Source organism: Marmota flaviventris, chromosome 6 (genome assembly GCF_047511675.1).
Source record: "Marmota flaviventris isolate mMarFla1 chromosome 6, mMarFla1.hap1, whole genome shotgun sequence".
NCBI classification, from domain to species: domain Eukaryota; kingdom Metazoa; phylum Chordata; class Mammalia; order Rodentia; family Sciuridae; genus Marmota; species Marmota flaviventris.
The window spans coordinates 127,769,398-127,790,976 of NC_092503.1; the positions used below are offsets into that span (position 1 = coordinate 127,769,398).

General features: G+C 32.6%; 1 pseudogene; it reads right to left on the reverse strand.

Annotated features, from left to right (window-relative positions):
- Positions 1-4,477: 4,477 nt before the first annotated feature.
- LOC139706275 (olfactory receptor 2B11-like) lies at positions 4,478-5,418 on the reverse strand (annotated as a pseudogene).
- Between the last annotated feature and the right edge of the window lie 16,161 nt (positions 5,419-21,579).

A 21,579-nucleotide genomic window follows, 5' to 3' on the forward strand; every position in this document is an offset into this window, starting at 1 on the left:
TTGAGTCAGGAAGACACACACAATTTAAACAGACCAATAACAAAGGAAGAAATAGAAGAAGCCATCAAAAGACTACCAACCAAAAAAAGCCCTGGACGGGATGGGTATACAGTGGAGTTTTAAAAAACCTCCAAAGAAGAATTAATACCAATAATTTTCAAGCTATTTCAAGAAATAGAAAAAGAAGGAACTCTTCCAAATTCATTCTATGAGGCCAAAATCACCCTGATACCGAAACCAGACAAAAACACTTCAAAGAAAGAAAACTACAGACCAATATATCTAATGAACTTGGTTGCAAAAATTCTCAATAAAATCCTGGCAAATCGAATACAAAAGCATATCAAAAAAAATTGTGCACCATGATCAAGTAGGATTCATCCCTGAGATGCAAGGCTGGTTCACTATACGGAAATCAATAAATGTTATTCACCACATCAATAGACTAAAAGATAAGAACCATATGATCATCTCGATAGATGCAGAAAAAGCATTTGACAAAGTACAGCATTCCTTTATGTTCAAAACTCTAGAAAAACTAGGGATAACAGGAACTTACCTCAACATTTTAAAAGCTATATATGCTAAACCTCAGGCTAGCATCATCCTAAATGGAGAAAAACTGAAGACATTTCCTCTAAAATCTGGAACAAGACAGGGGTGCCCTCTATCACCACTTCTATTCAATTTAGTTCTTGAAATACTAGCCAGAACAATTAGACAGACAAAAGAAATTAAAGGCATAAAAATAGGAAAAGAAGAATTTAAATTATTGCTATTTGCGGATGACATGATAATATATTGAACAGACCCAAAAGGGTCTACAAAGAAAGTGCTAGAGTTAATAAATGAATTTAGCAAAGTAGCAGGATATAAAATCAACACACATAAATCAAAGGCATTCCTGTATATCAGCAACAAAACTTCTGAAATGGAAATGAGGAAAATCACCCCATTCACAATATCCATAAAAAAATAAAATATTTGGTAATCAACCTAAGAAAAGAGGTGAAAGATTTATACAATGAAAACTACAGAACCCTAAAGAGAGAAATAGAAGAAGATCTTAGAAGATAGAAAAATGTACCCTGTTCATGGATAGGCAGAACTAACATCATCAAAATTGCAATATTACCAAAAGTTCTCTATAGGTTTAATGCAATGCCAATCAAAATCTCAATGGCATTTCTTGTAGAAATAGATAAAGCAATCATGAAATTCATATGGAAAAATAAAAGACCCAGAATAGCAAAAGCAACTCTAAGCAGGAAGTGTGAATCAGGCGGCATAGCGATACCAGATTTCAAACTATACTACTGAGCAATAGTAACAAAACCAGCATGTTACTGGTACCAAAACAGGCGGATGGACCAATGGCACAGAATAGAGGACACGGAGACCAATCCACAAAGTTACAACTATCTTATATTTGATAAGGGGCTAAACGCATGCAATGGAGGAAGGATAGCATCTTCAACAAATGGTGCTGGGAAAACTGGAAATCTATATGCAACAAAATGAAACTCATTCCCCTTCTCTCGCCACACACAAAACTAAACTCAGAATGGATCAAGGAGCTTGATATCAAATCAGAGACTCTGCGTCTGATAGAAGAAAATGTGGGCTCCGATCTACATATTGTGGGGTCGGGCTCCAAATTCCTTAACAGGACACCCATAGCACGAGAGTTAATAACAAGAATCAACAAATGGGACTTACTTAAACTAAAAAGTTTTTTCTCAGCAAGAGAAACAATAAGAGAGGTAAATAGGGAGCCTACATCATGGGAACAAATTTTTACTCCTCACACTTCAGATAGAGCCCTAATATCCAGAGTATACAAATAATTCAAAAAATTAAACAATAAGATAACAAATAACCCAATCAACAAATGGGCCAAGCACATGAACAGACACTTCTCAGAGGAGGACATACAATCAATGAACAACTACATGAAAAAATGCTCACCATCTCTAGCAGTCAGAGAAATGCAAATCAAAACCACCCTAAGATACCATCTCACTCCAGTAAGATTGGCAGCCATTATGAAGTCAAACAACAACAAGTGCTGGCGAGGATGTGGGGAAAAGGGTACACTTGTACATTGCTGGTGGGACTGCAAATTGGTGTGGCCAATTTGGAAAGCAATATTTAGATTCCTTGGAAAGCTGGGAATGGAACCACCATTTGACCCAGCTATCGCCCTTCTCGGACTATTCCCTGAGGATCTTAAAAGAGCGTACTATGGGGATACTGCCACATCAATGATCATAGCAGCACAATTCACAATAGCTAGACGGTGGTGGAACCAACCTAGATGCCCTTCAGTAGATGAATGGATAAAAAAATGTGGCATTTATACACAATGAAGTATTACTCTGCACTAAAAAATGACAGAATCATGAAATTTGCAGGGAAATGCATGGCTCTAGAGCAGATTATGCTAAGTGAAGCTAGCCAATTCTTAAAAAACAAATGCCAAATGTCATCTTTGATATAAGTAGAGCAACTAAGAACAGATTAGGGAGGAACAGCATGAGAAGCAGATCACCACTAAACAAGGTAGACAGTGGGGAGGGAAAGAGAGAGAGAAGGGAAATTGCATGGTAAAGGAAGGAGACCCTCATTGTTATACAAAATTACATATAAGAGGAATGAGGGGAAAGGGGAAAATAATAAGAGAGAGAAATGGATTACAGTAGATGGGGTAGAGAGAGAAGATGGGAGGAGAGTAGAGGGGAGGGGAGGGGGGATAGTAGAGGATAGGAAGGGCAGCAGAATACAAAAGACACTAGTATGGCAGTATGTAAAAATGTGGATGTGGAACCCATGTGAATCTGCAGTATGTATACGGGGTAAAAATGGGAGTTCATAATCTGCTTGAATCAAATGTATGAAATATGATATGTCAAGCGCTTTGTAATGTTTTGAACAACTAATAATAAAATAAATAAATAAATAAAATGGATATCATCCTCAGCCTACCTCATGAATATGCAAATATTTCTAAAATACTAAAAAAATTTAAAGGATGACAGTCTGGAAATTTAAAAACTTTTGGTGACAATCCCTTATTAAGTACCCAGAAATCAATATTTATATTACTTAAAATAGTTGCCAAGCTCCAAAGGTCTCAAGACCTGGTCTAGCACCAGATGTTCTGTTATTTTCAAAGAATAGATATGGTTGCAGTTGATTTTGTTTGTGTGGTTCATTGTACTATGTGATTTTCCTTTATTGCGATTTTTCTCAGATCTTGATTATACTAGAAGACACATTTGAAAAGTCCAAATGAGGGTTTTTTGTACAAGTATATATGCCTTCACTATGCAACATCATATTGACTTCTTAACATAGGAATTCAACACTACTTAAAGACAAAAATCATGAATTTGCTTTCACAAAATAGAACCAATTATGACAATATTTTAAGATAGAAGTGTAAGTTTTATAAATAAGATTTACTTTTAGGATGTCACAGACTTTTGAACATCATTTGCATCCAAAATTTGTATCAATAAAGAGATACTTGTATTATTTGTTGATGTAATCTAGTTTCTAGCCTTCCAAATATACACTTCATTCTCACACCGATTCTTTCTCTGGTTCAAAAGACATTTATGGCTGTTTCAATTTATGCATAGAAATATTTCCAGGTAGTAGCCTATTATTAACTTATTTACTCATTGATTCAAAAGAGTCATGCTTATGATATTTTAAATGAACATTAAAACACCTACTAATATTTTTTTCTCATAATTCTATTCATTGTAACATTTAATGATAAGTTGTTTAATTAATCATGTAAAACATTGCATATTAATTATGTAAACAATATTTACAATGTATTTTTGAAGAAGTGATAAGATCTACATGAGCTGAGCTTGATAAAATAATGATTCTTTTAAAGCATAGAATGTTTCAGCCTAAACATAAAGTTAAGCCATACTGCCTGCAGAAATTTGTCAAAATACAAGAGTCATGTAAGTTTTAATAGGTAACCCTGATAGGAAGCATATTGGTGTTGTTTTATGTGGTGTTTATTTATGATGGTGAGCTTGAACTAATTGATTTATATTGCAATTAAAATTTAAAATTCTCCTTTTACTACTCAGTACAGTTACTAGTTCAATATTCAAACAAAAAATTCTATTTACTGCATTTTTACAAATCAACTTTCCCTACTAGTACAAATAATCTGATATCACCCATGCTCAATGTGACTAAAAATGTCAGAAACAAAATATATTTGACAAAAAGAACATATAGCATGAGATTATATTATTAGTCAAAAATGAATTATTAGGGGGTTGGGGTTGTGGCTCAGTGGTAGAGCACTTGCATACTGTGTGTAAGGCAATGGATTTTATACTCAACACCACATAAAAATGAATAAATCAAATAAAGGTAATGTGTCTGTTTACAACTAAAAATATTTTAAGTGAGTTATTAGAAAAACTGCATTTTACAAGTAATTTTATTTGCGTTTGCAAATGTTCCTCACTAGGTTCCCTAAGGCCCCTTTTACATCCTTATACCTTAGGGTATAGATGAAGGGGTTAAGTTTTGGTGTCATTACTGCATAGAAGAGAGCCATGAACTTGGGCTGGTCCCTTGTGATAGAGGAGGAAGGCTGAAGATACATGCTAATGGCTGGACCATAAAATAAGGAAACTACAATGAGATGAGAGGAACATGTACCAAAGGCCTTCTTCCTTCCCTCAGAAGATTTAATCTTAAAAACAGCACGTCCAATACTAGCATAGGAGGCAAGGATTAAACATAGAGGAACAGCTAATATAAAAATACACACCACAGACAGTGCAAGCTCATTAGCCTCCTTTTCACCACAGGCGGTCTTTATCAGAACTGGAATTTCACACAACAAGTGATCCAGTTTATTGACACCACACAATGGCAATTGTAATGTAAGAGTGGCTTCTGAGAAAGCAAAGGTCACTCCAGTCATCCACATAATGCATACTAGCAAGATGTAAGTGCATTGATTCATGATGAGGGTGTAGTGCAGAGGTCTGCAGATGGCCACATAGCGGTCAAAGGACATAATAGCCAAGAGCAGACATTCTGTGCCCCCCCATTATATGGAAGATATAAAGCTGAATTATACACCCAATATAGTTAATGGTCTTCGTAGAGCTTCCCAGATTAAATAGCATCTGAGGAAACAATGCTTGTGGTATAACACATGTCTAGAAAGGAGAGGTTGGTGAGGAGGAAATACATGGGGCTGTGGAGATGAGGACCTAATTTGGAAACCAGAATGATAGCAATGTTTCCCATCAAGGCCAAGGGATATTTTATGAGAAGAATAATGAATAGAGGAAGCTCTAGCCAAGGTAGGTCTGCAAAGCCTAGTAGGATGAACTCTTCATGATGACTTTCATTAACTATTATCATTCTCTTCAAGTTGTCTCACCTTTAATAAGGAAGTGGCAAAAATTAGAAACAGTTATAATTAGTTAAAAAGTATAACTACATATCGGCCATACTATTATAGAGGATAGTGTGCAATAACTCTTGGAGGAAAAAAGGCAAAGGTCTGTAGCAAGGTGACCAAATACCCATTCATGATACTACAAGAAATGGTACTTACAATAAAAATATGACATTTCTAGAGCAAAAATTGGGAAATATAACATATTTAAAAGGAACTTATTGTTTGAAGTCATCTCATTATGAGGCTATTCTATAGCTATATTCTATCAGGAAAAAAAAAAGAAAAGAAAAATTTCAGAAATGTATAGCCAGAGTTGAAGCAGGTAATGAGGTGAGAAGGAGAATTAGCATCCAAGTAAAGATAACAACTTTTCTGTAGAAATTTCAAGAATATGTTCGCACTTCATTTAATTAAAAATGTAAACATGACAACCACATAAAAATAGCTAAATATTCTGCATCTGAATTACCTCTTTGAATAATAAATGCATACAATAATGATCTCCTTATAGTGAAAATTCAATTGCAAATAGAGGTAACTATGCTGGGGAAACCACCAGTCAGTGGTGTTCAATCTTTGGCTGCCATAAAAATCAGCTAGGGAGGCTGTTTACTGGTTTTTATCTCCAGGTCTCTGCTAGAGCAGCTATAGCATGGAGTCTTGAAATCACATGAATCCTTTTCACAGGCAGGGTTGCAACATTTCAGAAATGTTAGAAAGAGTAGAATATCAAGATAGTTATAGTAGAAGAATTAACAAGAAATTTAAAACTCTGAGAATCATTATTATAGGCCTATCGGAGGATGGTGGTATAGTTAGACCATCTCCATGGGGAGTAAGAAGTCTTTGGATTTAATCAATTCTACTAATTACTTGGAATTGAGTAAGAAATCAAGCACTTCCAACATCAGTTTCTTCAGGTATAAATTGAGTGTGTGAAGGTACAATGACATAAGTTTCATCATGCTCAAGAATTTGTGTAATAATAAAATGTTGGCATGGATGTGGGGGAAAAATACACAGTCCTACATAGTTGGGTCTTCAAATTTATGCAACCACTATGGAAAGCAGTATGGAGATTCCTAAGAAAACTTGGAATGGATGAGCATTTTACCCAGTTATACCACTCCTCATTATGTACCCAAAAGACTTAAAATCAGCATACTACAGTGATACAGCCACATCAATGTTTATAGCAGCTCAATCTATAATAGCTAAGCTATGCAACTAAAATTGGTGTTCTTCAACAGATGAGTGGATAAAGAAAATGCAGTATATATTCACTATTTAATATTACTCAGCCCTAAAAATGAATGCCTTTATGACTTTTGCTGGTAAATTGGTGGATCTGAAGAATACTATGCTGAGTGAAATAAGCTAATCCCCACCCCACCCACCCCCCAAAAAAAACAGCCTAATATTTTTTTCTGATATACGGATACTAACACACAAAGGTTGGAGAAGGGGAGAATAGAAATTCAGTGGATTAGACAAAGGGGAATGAAGGAAAGGGAGCGGGGAGGAGAATAAGAAAGACAGTAGGATGAATCATATGTAACTTTCCTATGTTCATATGTAAATACATCATCAGTGAAATCACATAATTACAACCATAAAAATTGGATCCTACTTAGAATAAGTTATTCTCCATGTATGTAAAATATGTGAAAGGCACTGTACTGTTATGTATATCTAAAAAGAACAAATTAAAAACACAATACACACAAAAAACAAATGAATTTGTGTGTACCCTCTTCCTTGCATGACTATTATTTTCCCTAGTCCTTTTTTTATGTGAAAAAAAAAATGCTTTCTTGAAATATGCTCCAATCTTCATTTTTTTTAAAGATGGATTTTTAATTTTGTCCTCCAGAAATTTTTCTATAATTTATTATACCTAAGTGTGATGACAATCACCCTTCCAGTATGCTTGCTGCAATTTTTTAATTTGTATTATTTTGGATTTTGTTCACATTTTCTCTTCAGTAAGTATGGTTTTTGACTGTTAATTGTGCTCTCCCTGTTCTTTTTTTCTGTATATTTGCCTAGAGACAGAACAGTAGGTATGCCTAATCCATGCAAGTCACTCTAAAATATATTTAAGGTCATTTATTATATCCATAAAAGTCTCATCTTTTTCAAATCATTCTCATATTTCATTACTTTTAACTCTTGGATTCTATGACTTTTGGATCTTCTACTTCCAGTGATTTGCCATCCCTATTTCACTATATGGGAATCTATTTATGCTGTATTTTTATTGACATTATCTTCATATATACTCCATATTTTCTTTCTAGTATATCTTGTTTTCACTTCATTTTCATCCTATATTATTTAATTTATACTTGCAAGTACTGTTTAGCTTTATACAGAGTAGAAGATAACCCAGAAAAAATACAGGTTATTTTCATCTGACCCAAACTCCGATTGAAAAATATGGAGAAATCAACCTATGAAATTTTGAACATATATTAAAATTGATTGATGTGAGATGGTCATGTAATTACTGAAAGCTTCATACCTCATTCTAGTGGTTAATGTCTGTCAAAAATATCTTTGCTTTTGATGCTTTTACGCTCAATTTAAGTTAGAGTCTAGGAGAGACATTAATTGCAAGTCTACACTAGTTTTTTGCAGAGCCACTGAACTAGGTATTTCCAAAAGTTAGAAAAGGCTTTCTGAAATGAAATACACTCTGCCTTTCATATGTGTGTTGTTTATTATGATGTACACACATTCCAACCTCCTCTGAAAACAAGTACCTTTTACTTACTGTTTTCTGATATTCTCCAATGTAAAGGAAAGGTGAGGAAGTATACTTGAATTTTTAAATTTTGAGAGGACAGAGAAACTTTAGTTCATAGATGCATATTTAACTATTAGCTTCAAAGCAGTTAATTTTTCTGTTGCAGGTGTCAAAGGAAAAGAGACTAGGATGGGAAGGCAAAGTAGGAAATATGCAGAGTGCTTTCTGAGCATGCTATTTACATGCTATTCATGAAAACTCTTGGGCATTCTTTTCACATAGATCATTCATTTATCCTGCTCCCAGGTGAGTGATCAGAGAAAAATTTTGGGGACAGAGATCTCTATGGAACTGTTTTTTTGTACAATTAGTTATCTACTGAACTAAGGTTGGGTATCAGACTCTTGGATGTTAGATTTGTTTACAATGAACTTATTCAATTACCCAACAAACTGAATGCCAATTTCAAATGGAATACTATTAAAAATAAATAAATAAAAAGAACAAGGATACAATTAGAGTAGAGATAGTTTGAATAAATGATTCAGGGAAATTTATATAAAAAATAAATTAATTGAATGTCTTACCTCACTAATTCTTACAATAGCTCACCTAGATTTAATTATTTCTAGTAGCAATAGTAAAGTAGCACAAAATGCATTTGAAAGACAAGAAAAAAGTGATCTTTCCCATGAGAAGTATTCAAAAAAATTTAAATAAAAACTTCACAATATTTGTTTCTCTAACTAAAGTATATAATTATGATTTTCTAAATTTATATTGTCTGAAGAGAGAAAAATCTCTTCACATATGTAGACAGAATTAATATTTTTAAATTACATGTATTATATGAAACTACATTATTTAGAAAAACAAAATCAAATACATTGAATAGAATAGACAAGTGGTAATCTTCTCCTTTGACTACTGTCTCCAATGGTATGAAATTCATCTTCTTTCTCTAAAGATATCCACTAATATTATATGGATGTGTATTTTATGCATTATAGATGCAATGACTATTTCTCAGTCCACATTCCTTTTCCTAGATTCATCTTTTATCCATATATGGATAAAGCTTCAAAACATAAAGTTCTAACAACTTTATCATATATCTAATTGAATTTATTCATGATTTATGAATATGGGCAGCTCCCTTTCTCCAAAGTAGAATGTGAGCTCCCATTGAGCAATGGCAGAACAGAATTGAGCAAGATAGGGAACAAAGAATTAACACTAGAATAAGCTGATTGGTAGATATCACCTTATTTTTCAGGTTTCTTTTCCTTTACTCCTCCTCCTCCTCCTCCTCCTCCTCCTCCTCCTCCTCCTCCTCCTCCTCCTCCTCCTCTTTTTCCTCCTCCTCCTTTTCCTTTCTTATTATTTCTTCTTGTATAAACAGAGGGAACCTCCTTATTACACTGACTTGAGTAGGACATAATCTCCTATTTTAGGAAGAACAGTTCTTTTTTTGATCTATCTACTTTCTTAAAGGTTCTGTTTGACTATGTGGTATTCAACATAAATGATTCCATTTTTGGCTTGGTTTGGTCTTCTGGGTCCATTGCAAGAAGTTAGTCCTAAATAATGGTCCCCCATATATTTCACTTAGTACTTTCTACTGTGTGGTTACCCTAAATGTTACATCAAGAAGATTTTTGTATCTGGCTTCTGGTCAGGTTTAACTGATGGGAGTCACCATGTGAGCATTCAAGAGTGAAAGAACAGCTAGTTGGGGGTATATTCTCTTAGCTACTTCTCAGATGAACCTGTGAGACTGGCTTTGTTGCTCAATCAAAGGACACAGATACTGGAGGTGGCCATGTATATTCAGACATTCTCTCTCTGATTTCCAATACTATCTTTTCTTTTTGCTACTTCATGCTTTGGTTTGCAACCAAATCTTTTTTGCAAGCAAAACTGGTTTGCTCCCCACTCTTTCTATTAACAGGGTAGTGCTTATAAAATACACACTTAGAATACCCTTGTAGGTATTTCTCAGTCTGTCCCATACCTGTGTAAATACTTCCTTTGTGAAGCTACTCTCGATGTCATAGTTGGAGTGTGACATCTCTTCTCTTGGAGACATTGCAAGCAGATTGAGATAATTTCCTGCTTCAGGATTCTGTTTTACTTCTGTTTTTTTCCTTGAATTTTATATATTTTTTTAAATTGACAGAGAATATTTATCTACCACGTACAATATGCACATTGTACTATGACTAAACTTAGCTAATATATGGTAGCTACTTAACACAGTTGAGGTTTTGTGGAGAATAAAGGCTATATACACTGTCTTAGCATTTTAAAAGATGTATATTTTGAACAAGTCACCAAGTTGAACAACAGATCATTTGGACATAGTCATTCAATGACTGAGATTTAGTATCCTTTTACCAACATCTTCCCACCCATGATCCTCAAATACCTAGCCTCTGGTAATCACCATTATACTCTCTACTTTTACAAAATCAAATGTTTTATTTCACATGTAAGTGGTAACATGTATTTATCTATCTGTGCATAGCTTATTAAAGTTAATACCAAGACCTTCACTTCCATTAACATTCATAAATGACAGGATTTCTTTATTTTTTATAACTAAGTAATTATATATGCAATATTTTTTAAATCCATTAATCCAAAGATGGAATCTTAGGTCGATTCTTATTTTGTCTATGGTAAAGGATGCTGTAATGAATATCATTATATTGATTTAATTTCCAATGGATATAAACTCAATGGCAGGATTGCTGAACTTTATGGTAGTTCTACTTTTTTTGATAAAAAACTTACATATTTATTTTCCTTGCTTATGTTTTATTCCTTTCTTTACAAGAACTTATAAATGCCAAAATTGTTTTAAAAAACAAAATACAGTGAATTTTATAAATCTTAGTTCCCAGTATGAACCATTTTACACATTATGCACTGGACTCTGTGATCATGATCTGTCAGATAACAAGTTCAGGGAAATGTTCCCAATAGCTATTTTTTTCATTTCATTTTATTTTGTAAACTAATATATAAAAGTTGTACACATTTATGTGGCATCATGTGATATTTTGATACATGTACGTGTTTTATATATCCAAATAAAAGTAAATGTGTCAATTTTTCAAACCTTTATCATTTCCTGTGGTAAAGGTTATCTTTTATGAAATACACAATATACTATCTGTAGTCAGCCTACTGTGCCAAAGTACTCTAGAACTTATTACTCCTATGTAACTGCTACTTAGCACTTGTTGACAAAGTATCTGGCTTCTGTTCAGGTTTAACTGCTACTTCAACTGCTACTCAGGACTTGTTGACAAACCACTTCTTGTTTTTCACTTCTTCTTACTCTCTAGCCACTGGTTATGACTGTTCTACTATCAATTTATGTGGGAATCCACATGCCAATGAGATCATACATTACTAATTGTTCTGTGTCTTTCTTATTTCATTTAATATAATGACTTCTAGTTCCATCCATGTTATTGGAAGTGACAAAATTTTATCCATTTCTTGTGGCTGAATAGTATTCCATTGTGTGTATGTACATTTCTTTATTGACTCATCAGTGGATGACACTTAGATTGATTCTATTTCTAGGCTATTATGAATAGCACTGTGGTAATCATATGAGTGCAGATGTCTTTTAGGCATACAGATTTCAATTCCTTTGAATATAAACACAGTAGTTTGATTGCAGGATCATATGGTGATTATGTCTTTAATTTTTTGAGAAATCTCATACTTTATAATGGCTGTACTAATTACATTTCCACCAAAGAGTGGGAGGGTTCCAGTTCCTCCACATCCTCTCAGGAACTTGTTACCTTTTGTCATTTCGGTAATAGCCATTCTAACTATAATGAGGTAAATATCTAATTGTGATTTTTAATTTCATTTCCTTGATAATTAGTGATACTGTGTATTTTTAATATCCTATTGGCCATTTATATATTTTCTTTAGAAAAATATCTATTTAGGTTTATTGAGCATATTTTTTTTTTCACTTTTCTTTATTTTATTGATTTTAAAAAAATAAATGACAGCAGAATGCATTACAATTTTTATTACACATATACAGCACAATTTTTTATATCTCTGATTGTATATAAAGTATGTTGACACCAATTTGTGTCTTCACACATGTACTTTGGATAATAATGTCTATCACATTCTGTAGTCAGCCTACTGTGCCAAAGTACACTAGAACTTATTACTCCTATGTAATTGCTACTCAGCACTTGTTGACAAACATTTAACTGCTACTCAGCACTTGTTGACAATGTCTATCACATTCCACCATCCTTGCTAATCCCCCATCCCCTCCCTTTTCCTCCCACCCCTCTGCCCTATCTAGAATTCATCTATTCCTCCATGCTCCCACTCTCTATCCCACTATGAATCAGCCTCCTTATATCAGAGAAAATATTAGACATTTGCTTTTGGGGGGATTGGCTAACTTCACTCTGCATTATCTTCTCCAATGCCATCCATTTACTTGCAAATGTCATGATTTTGTAATCTTTAATTGCTGAGTAAAATTCCATTGTGTATATATGCCACATTTTTTTTTTATCCATTCATCCACTGAAGGGCATCTAGGTTGGTTCCACAGTTTAGCTATTGTGAATTGTGCTGCTATAAACATTGATGTGGCTGTGTCCCTGTAGTATGATGTTTTTAAGTCTTTTGAGTGTAGACCAAAGAGAGGGATAACTAGGTCAAATGTTGGTTTTATTCCCAGATTTCCAAGGAATCTTCATACTGAACCTAGGAATTAAACCAGAGACTCTGTGTCTAATAGAAGAAAAAGTAGGCCCTAATCTTCATCATGTGGGATTAGGCCTCAACTTCCTTAATAAGACTCCTATAGAACAAGAATTAAAACCAAGAATCAATACATGGGATGGAATCAAACTGAAAAATTTCTTCTCAGCAAAAGAAACAATCTGTGAGGTGAATAGAGAGCCTACATCCTGGGAGCAAATTTTTACCTCTCACACATCAGATAGAGCACTAGTCTCTAGGGTAAATAAAGAACCCAAAAAGCTAAGCACCAAGAAAACAAATAATCCAATCAATAAATGGGCCAAGGACCTGAACAGACACTTCTCAAAAGAGGATATATAGTCAATCAACAAATATATTAAAAAATGTTCATCAACTCTAGCAATTAGAGAAATGAAAATCAAAACCATGCTAAAATATCATCTAACTCCAGTCAGAATGGCAGCTATTATGAAGGCAAACAATAAGTGTTGTAAAGGATGTGGGGAAAAAGGTACACTCATACATTATTGACTATTTTTAAATTGAATTATTTGCCATGGAGTTATTTGAGTTTCTCACATATTAGAATGTTAACCTCTTTTCAGATGTATACTTGGCAAATATTCTGGCCCATTCTGTAGGCTGTTTCTTCACTCTGCTTATTTTTCCTTCATTATTCAGAAACTATTTGGTTTGTTATAATCCCATTGTTGATTTTTACTTTTGTCAACTTCTGCTTTTGAGATCTTATCCACATATCCTTGTCTGTTCTAATATCCTAAAATTTTTCTCTATGTTTTCTTTTAGTAGTTTTAGACATTCATTTTGATAGATTATTTCATGCATATGGTGAGAGATAAGGGTTTAGTTTCATTCTCTTCTCTATGGATATCCATCTTTTTCCAGTACTGGTTGACAGACTGTCCTTGTATGTTTAGCACCTTTCTGAAAACTCAGTTTGTTTTAGAAGTGTAGCTTACTTTTAGGCTATATTTTCTATTCTCTATATCTACTTTGATAACTGTAGCTTTCTAATAGATTTTGAAGCCAGGTTAGTGTAATATTTCCTGATTTGTTCTTTTTCTCAGGATTGCTTTGGTCATTTGGTGTTTTTTGAGATTTCCTATGAACTTCAGGTTGTTTGTTGTTGTTGTTGTTGTTGTTGTTTTTGCTGTAGTACTGAGCATCAAACACAGGGCATCTCACCTGATTTTAAAAAAGCTCTCTAACAGTTAAAAGAATGTGTATTCTGTTTCCCATGGATGGAATATTCTGTATATGTCAGTTATGCCTACCTATATAATTGTTGAATTCCACTGTGTCTATATCAATATTCTCTCTGTATGTTTCCATCAATTATTGGAAACCATTAAATTCCCCTTCTATTTTTTGTTACTGTCAATTTTCACCTTCAGTTCTGTTAATATTTTTTCAGGTTTTTAAACTAACTATTATTTATTTTTTTAATTAATAAGTGTAATACAGCAAACGGAACAGCATGAGAAAAGAACTGTCACCCAGCCACAGGCAGCTTAGTTGTATATGTCCTTCCAGGTTATGTGTATACGTATATAAAATCCCATTTTGTGCAATTGATAGCATAGTGTATACATACATGTGTGTATATATACATAAAATTCCATTTTGTGCAATTGATAGAATAAAATGTTTTTCCACACATCATGAATATTAATCAGTTCAAAATCACAAATCTACATGAGCATTTTTGATAACCAAGAATACCCAACCAATTTGATCTGTTAGAAAAAATTGTAATTCTGCCTTTATGAAAAAAAGTTATTGAAGACAGAAATGGCAACAGGCCTCTGGATATACATATTGGCAAAGCTACAACTAAAATAATACATTTCCTTAAAACTCAATTTAAAATGACACAAAGTGCCCAGCACTGTGGCACACACCTGTAATCTCAGAGGCTTGAGCAGCAGAAGGATTGCAAGCTCAAAGCCGTCCTCAGCAAAAGCAAGGTGATAAACAACTCAGTGAGACCCTGTCTCTAAATAAGATACAAAATAGGGCTGGGGATGTGGCTCAGTATTCAAGTGCCCCTGAGTTCAATCCCTGGTACCCCCCCAAAAAAAATAATAAAATTAAATAAAAGTAAAATAAACATAGAACCTTAAAATTTAAAACTACTAAAAGAAATGGGAAGTTCTTAAGACATTTTATATGGGCAAGGATTCTTTGGACAAGATGGCAAAAGCACAGGAAACTAAAACAAAAAATAGAAAATGGGAGTAAATAAAAAAAATTTCTGAATAACAAAGAAAACAATTATCATTGTGAAAGTACAGCCTACAAAAAGGGAGAAAATATTTGCAAACTATGCATATGAGAAAGGGTTAACATTTAGAATATATAAAGAATTTAAAACTCAATACCAAGAAAAACAATATGATTTAAATACTGACAATCAACCTATCTAGATAACTTCTTAAAGAAAACATAAAAATAGCCAACTAGTATATTAAAAACTGGATAGGTTGGTGCATGAGCCTGATAACTAGGTCTATATAATTGACCCTATAGGCAGAGTTATGTCTTATTGAGTGGGTGTGGATATATTGTCCATTGGGGCTAGTCTGGTATAAGATTCTTCTGGGGTGTAATCATTGTCTGGGTTGTAGGAATGGGCTGAAAGCTCATGTTTATGAGGGCAGGTATGAAGTCTGTTTCCACAGGGGATGACCTAAGGTCTGGGTCAACAGAGTCTACTAGATAGACAATAATTATGAATCTAAAAATTTGGCCAATTTCTGGGATGAAACCTGGATTCTCAGGACTGGACCTCAAGTCTTGATCCATGGGGACAGGTCTGTCTCAGGGCCTACTGAAGTGATTCTACTTCCAGGTCAACTGAACTGAGTTTTTTGGATCCTGGATCCAGATAATATTGGGACTATGGAGTCTGTCTTGCTGACTGGGTTCTTCCTGGCACTAGGACAGATCTGGAAACTGATTCTGTAGCAGTCATTTCCATTCCTAATTTTGTGGAGGCTGGCCTTGTTCAGGAATCTATTTGGATGGGCCTGGACCCTGAATCTGCTTAGGAGACCTGGACCCATCGTGTAGAGGCTGTGCTGGCTTTATATCTGAATCACTTCTCCCATTTTTTTGAAAATTTTGTTTAAGAATATATAATCATTATGATCTACTTTGTATTCATTATCTCCATTATTTATTTTTAATCTTACAGTTAAATTTTACCTAATCCTTAGTACTCAGACATAAACATCCATGGTGGAAGGACAGTAAATATCTAGTACATTTGATTTCCAGAGACAGAAGTCACAAATATTATGAAGGCTCACCAAAACGAGAGTGGTAGGAACTTTAGTAGAGGAAAAGATAAATGTAATGTGGGTAATACAAATTTGATTAATTGATTTATAAAGAAAGCTTAAATAGGATAACCCATTGAAAACTATATTTTTTCTAAAAATATAAAAATGTTTCCCTGTTGAAGACATGAAATTAGTACATATTCTCTCATTTTTATGATAATTAATTTCTCCCATTTACAGAATAGAAAATCATTTTTAACCAGTGTGTGCATGTGTGAATGTAGATAAAGAGAAGAAAATTAACTAACTTCCCACGAAAAACACCCCTATGTATTTTACATTTTTTCTTATTTGCTCATTACATTTACTAAGCAGGTTTTGTATCAATGTCAGAAGAGGAACCAAAGATTCAGAGATGGTAAGTAACATGCTCAAGGTGACACAGCTAAGTTTATGAGTTAAGGTGGATTGAAGTCAGCCAAGAAGTTGAAAAAGTTTTATTTGTAGGACAAACCTGTGAAACTTTTACTTGATGAAAAATGAATCCAGTTGGCAATATTTAATTCATGAAGAAAAGCAGGAAAGCATGTCCAAAAAATACTTTTCTGGCTTTACCACTTTTCATAGTATGACTGGGGTAAATAACATCATTGTGGTACCTGAACTGATCCATAGGTAATATTTATATGTTGAATTTGAGGTTAATTTAGACTTTATTTTTTCATACCAGGGATTTAATTTAGGGCTACTCAATCATTGAGCCACATTCCCAGACCTATTTTGTATTTTATTTAGAGACAGAGTCTCACTGAGTTGCTTAGTACCTCACTTTTGCTGAGGCTGGCTTTGAATTTGTGATCTTGTTGCCTCAACCTCTCAAGCCACTTGAATTACAGGCATGCACCACTACACCAAGCTAATTTATACTCCTTTATTTTATTATATAGTTAGACATTTTGGTTCCCATAAAATTTAGTTTTCCTTATGTTAAAACACTAATCAATATAAAGACAATATTTTCACACAAGTGAAGCCAACTACTCCCGTGGTTTTTGTTAGTTGTTATGTATTATGGTCAGAATTGTCTTTAATGATTTAGAAGTTGGTAGTTCAAAATATCATATATATATATATATATATATATATATATATATATATATTTCAAATTGTATTAATGACAAATAATTCACTAGCTGATCACTGAAGGATGAATAGTAGGAGACTGGGAATATATTAGAAGCAACATTGTGAAAAAATAATTATTATGTGGATTACCTAAGATTTCTTTATATTGTCTTTATATAAAATCCCTAATGTACTGCTGCCACTTCAGTTTTTATTATTTATAACCATAACTATCTATTTAACAGATAGATTCCATATAATCTGAGACACCTGAAATAAATCTTAAGAAATTGGCTGCATAGACTTATTCATTGATTAAAGTCTCTCACTAACTAGAAGATGGTTTCCAAGGACTTTTACTTAAATTTTATCATAGTAATTCCAGCATAGCATACTGTCAACATTATTGATATTTGACACTTAAAGCAATCTGCTTAAAAGTTAATGTAACTGAGTATACTAATGCTTGATCATTGTGATGTTATTTTATTGGCAAAAAAAAGTATAAATATAGAAGAAAATAAAGGAGTATAAATTAACCTTGAGTTCAACAAATAATAATATATTTCTTCTATAGTACATATAATATACTATATATAATATATAATGTACATATGCATATGTATAGACATACACACATATATACATACACATACATGTATGTATATATGTATCTTGTATATTAACATATATGTATTCATGATATATTTTATGTATAATATATTATATACATATTATACATGTGTATATATAAACATTTTATACATACATAATGTATATATATTCTAATACTTGACAATTATGATATATTTCTTTTATTGTATATAATATATATTTATATATGTAAATGTGAATATTTGCACATATAACATGTATCATATATGTTATATACATATTATATATTGTACATATCCATATATAATATAATGATTAAATATATGATTGTATGTCATATAATTATACATCATGTACTATCACAGATATATAAATATACATATAATATATATTATATAACATACATTTGGTATATGTAGCCAGATATATTTGAACCTTCTTCACAGAAATGCAATAGATAAGTATACTTGAAAATTTATGTTAGTCCATTAGTTTATTTAGATAAAACCATATTATGAAAAATGTTTCTCATGACATTTTATTTAATTAGTAGTGAACACTATTTGCTTAATTCTTTTCTTTTATGAACTGTTTTCAGCCATAACTACTTGAATTACTACTAAATAATGCCAGTAGAAAGAGGATTGGGTAATAATATCTTCTTTCTTTACCATATTTTCCTTGTTATCACAAAATAATAGTACCTCTATGTTAACCATATAAAATTAATTCACATGAAGTAACTTTTCACAGAACCTATGAAACAATTGGCAATTTTTTACATCATCATCTACTTATTGTTTTATCTGATTTTTATTTGCTAAATCACTTTTATTCTATGAGGATATTTACTTATATTTATTATTTGTTTTAGATATGTCCAAGCTGGTTTTTAAGACTCTCTTCTTTGCCACATTCATAATGTGGGTTTTCTCTGCCAAATTCAGATCTTAGAGAATTTTTAAAGCATCTCAAGTGCCACATATCTCCTGAATATATTTCCATTTTTTTTTTCTAATTTGGACATATGTATAACTATTCTGAGAAGTCTTTGATGTAATTAGTGCCAAGTTTAACATTAAGGTAGTTTAGTAAAAGATGACCTCCATATAATATCATGCAATGTTGGTTTCCCCAAACTAAAGAGCTGGTATCTTTGTTCCTATGTGTTCCTATGTAGTGCTTCATTTTAATTTACGATAGAGGAAGCAGGAAAAGCACAAAATTAATTTAATTCTGTCATATTTGTTATTGCATATTTGTTACTGTTACTTTGAGAGATTTTCTAGCTTCAGGAGTGAACCTGGAATCACAGCAATGTCCCAAATCAGAAAGTCTATGCACCACACAATAGGTCTCCTTTACTAGTTGTTCTGGATGGGATTAGTCAATATGAAAGAAAAGCTAAAGATAATGAAGCCAAATATACTAAATTGGTGAAAAACATGACAAGAAAATAGAAAAGTTATTTTAATTATTGACTTTAAGTTTAATTTAAAAACCCTAAGAATATTAAGTATTTTTTTTCTCAAAGTTAATTTAAAATTAAAATTCTGTTCTTCTGGTCCTATACTCATGTTTGTTTCATACTTTATCCTTTATTTGTTTCTTCTCTTCCTATTTTTTTCTCTTGCTGTGTTTATTGTCATCTTTTTTTCTTTATTATGGCAAGAACAGCTGTCAAAATATTTATTCTCTGGCCAATTTTTAAGTGTATAATTTTTTTTACATCACATCATGGTCAAATATAAGCACAAAAATTTCTTATTCCTGTAAGCATTTTTCATACATTCATAAATACTGACCATGTCATAATCAACTACTTACTTTAGGTGATCTAGAGTAGGTGAGGTAAATTTTCATAAATATTTATGTTAGTCATGGTCAGAAGAGCAACTCCTCAGTATACAGAATCATTATTATTCTATTACTTACAAGTATACTTAGCCTTTTTAGGCCATATATTATCCTACAAGCATGAGGCAAGATTTATATACTTATAAAACCACTAATGAGTTTATTTGTGTAAGCTTAATGATTTATTGTAAAAAAAAATTTGAATATAGATTTATTTAGCAAGAATAAAATAGTAATTTTGTTAGTTTTTTATCACTTTCACCAAAATCCCTGAGAAAAACATCTTAAAGAAGGAAAGATTTATTTTGGTTTACAGGTTCAGGGGTTTCAGTCCAAGGCCAGCTGGTCCAAGGTAAAATAATCATGGTGGAGAGCATAGTTGAAAAAACATTGTTCAGCTCATGGAAGCTAGGAAGCAAAAGCATTGGGAGAACACAAATATGGCTGGATATAAGAAACACCCTTCTAGGATATTCCTACTTTCTCCAACTAGCCCCTCTCTCAACAGTCCATTCAGATTATTAATTCTTTAGATGGATTAATACACTGATGAGGTTTGAGCCTTCATGATCCCATCATTTTCCTAAACCTCCACTTCTAGACATTGCTGCATTGGGGCATGTTTTAGATCCAAACCGTGACATCAAGTATTTGAAATAGTGCTATAATTTGCAATGCAAATGCAACAAAGACAAACCAAAGAGAAAACAAAAGTAGACATCTAGAAAACAATTATACTATAAAATGTAATGTCCTCCTATGTATATAAATAATTCATTTTTGGTTTACTTAGTTACTGGAATTTGTAGATGATGTAATATATCTCCTATCATTACTTACAAAACTTATTGAGTCAGAACAGGCACCTCAAGAGGATAGGTGGGAGAATTGCAAATTTGAGATTAGCCTCAGCAATTTAGTGAGGCCCTAAACAACTTAGAGAGACACTGTCTCAAAATTTAAAAATAAATATATAAATAAGAAGGGCTGTGATGTGGCTAAGTTGTTAAGCATTCCTTGGTTCAATCCTCAGTACCCCACCACTTGGAAAAAAAAGTCAGAATACTCATAGTGGTAGAGGATAAAATATTAGGTTATATTGATATTCCAGAAATGTTTGTGATGAACCCTATTTTGATTGAATATTATTGTTAATTTATAAAGATAGGTATCAGATCATAGAGAAAAAAAATTCATTGAAGTTATCACATTTTTCCAAAACAAATAATATATCACCTTGATAAATGGAAATCAAAAGTTTCACTTTATGAAATACCACTACAAAAAATAATACTGCATTTCTGAAAATTCACATTAATTCTCTTATTCCATAGATGTATACTGAAAGCCTAACTGGTGTCAAACTATTAAGATTCTCTTTCTAAAAACATTAGCATAATCATATAATAAAGTTTCGATAATGAATGAGAAAAGAATTAGTCTGGATTGTCACCTTTAAAAAGACTTTGATAAATAGCTTCTATTTTTCTCTGTCATGGTACATAAAAAAAGAATTAAGTTACAAAGATGATTTCCTCAAGATATTCATCAACTTCCATTGAATAAGTGGAAAATTTTATCATATACTGCTTATGATAATTACTGGCTCATAGCTGTAATTCACTAATTAACATTAATTCATCACTATGATCTAAGGATTACTTGTTCCATAAAAATTAAAGACAATTAGTAGACACATTTCA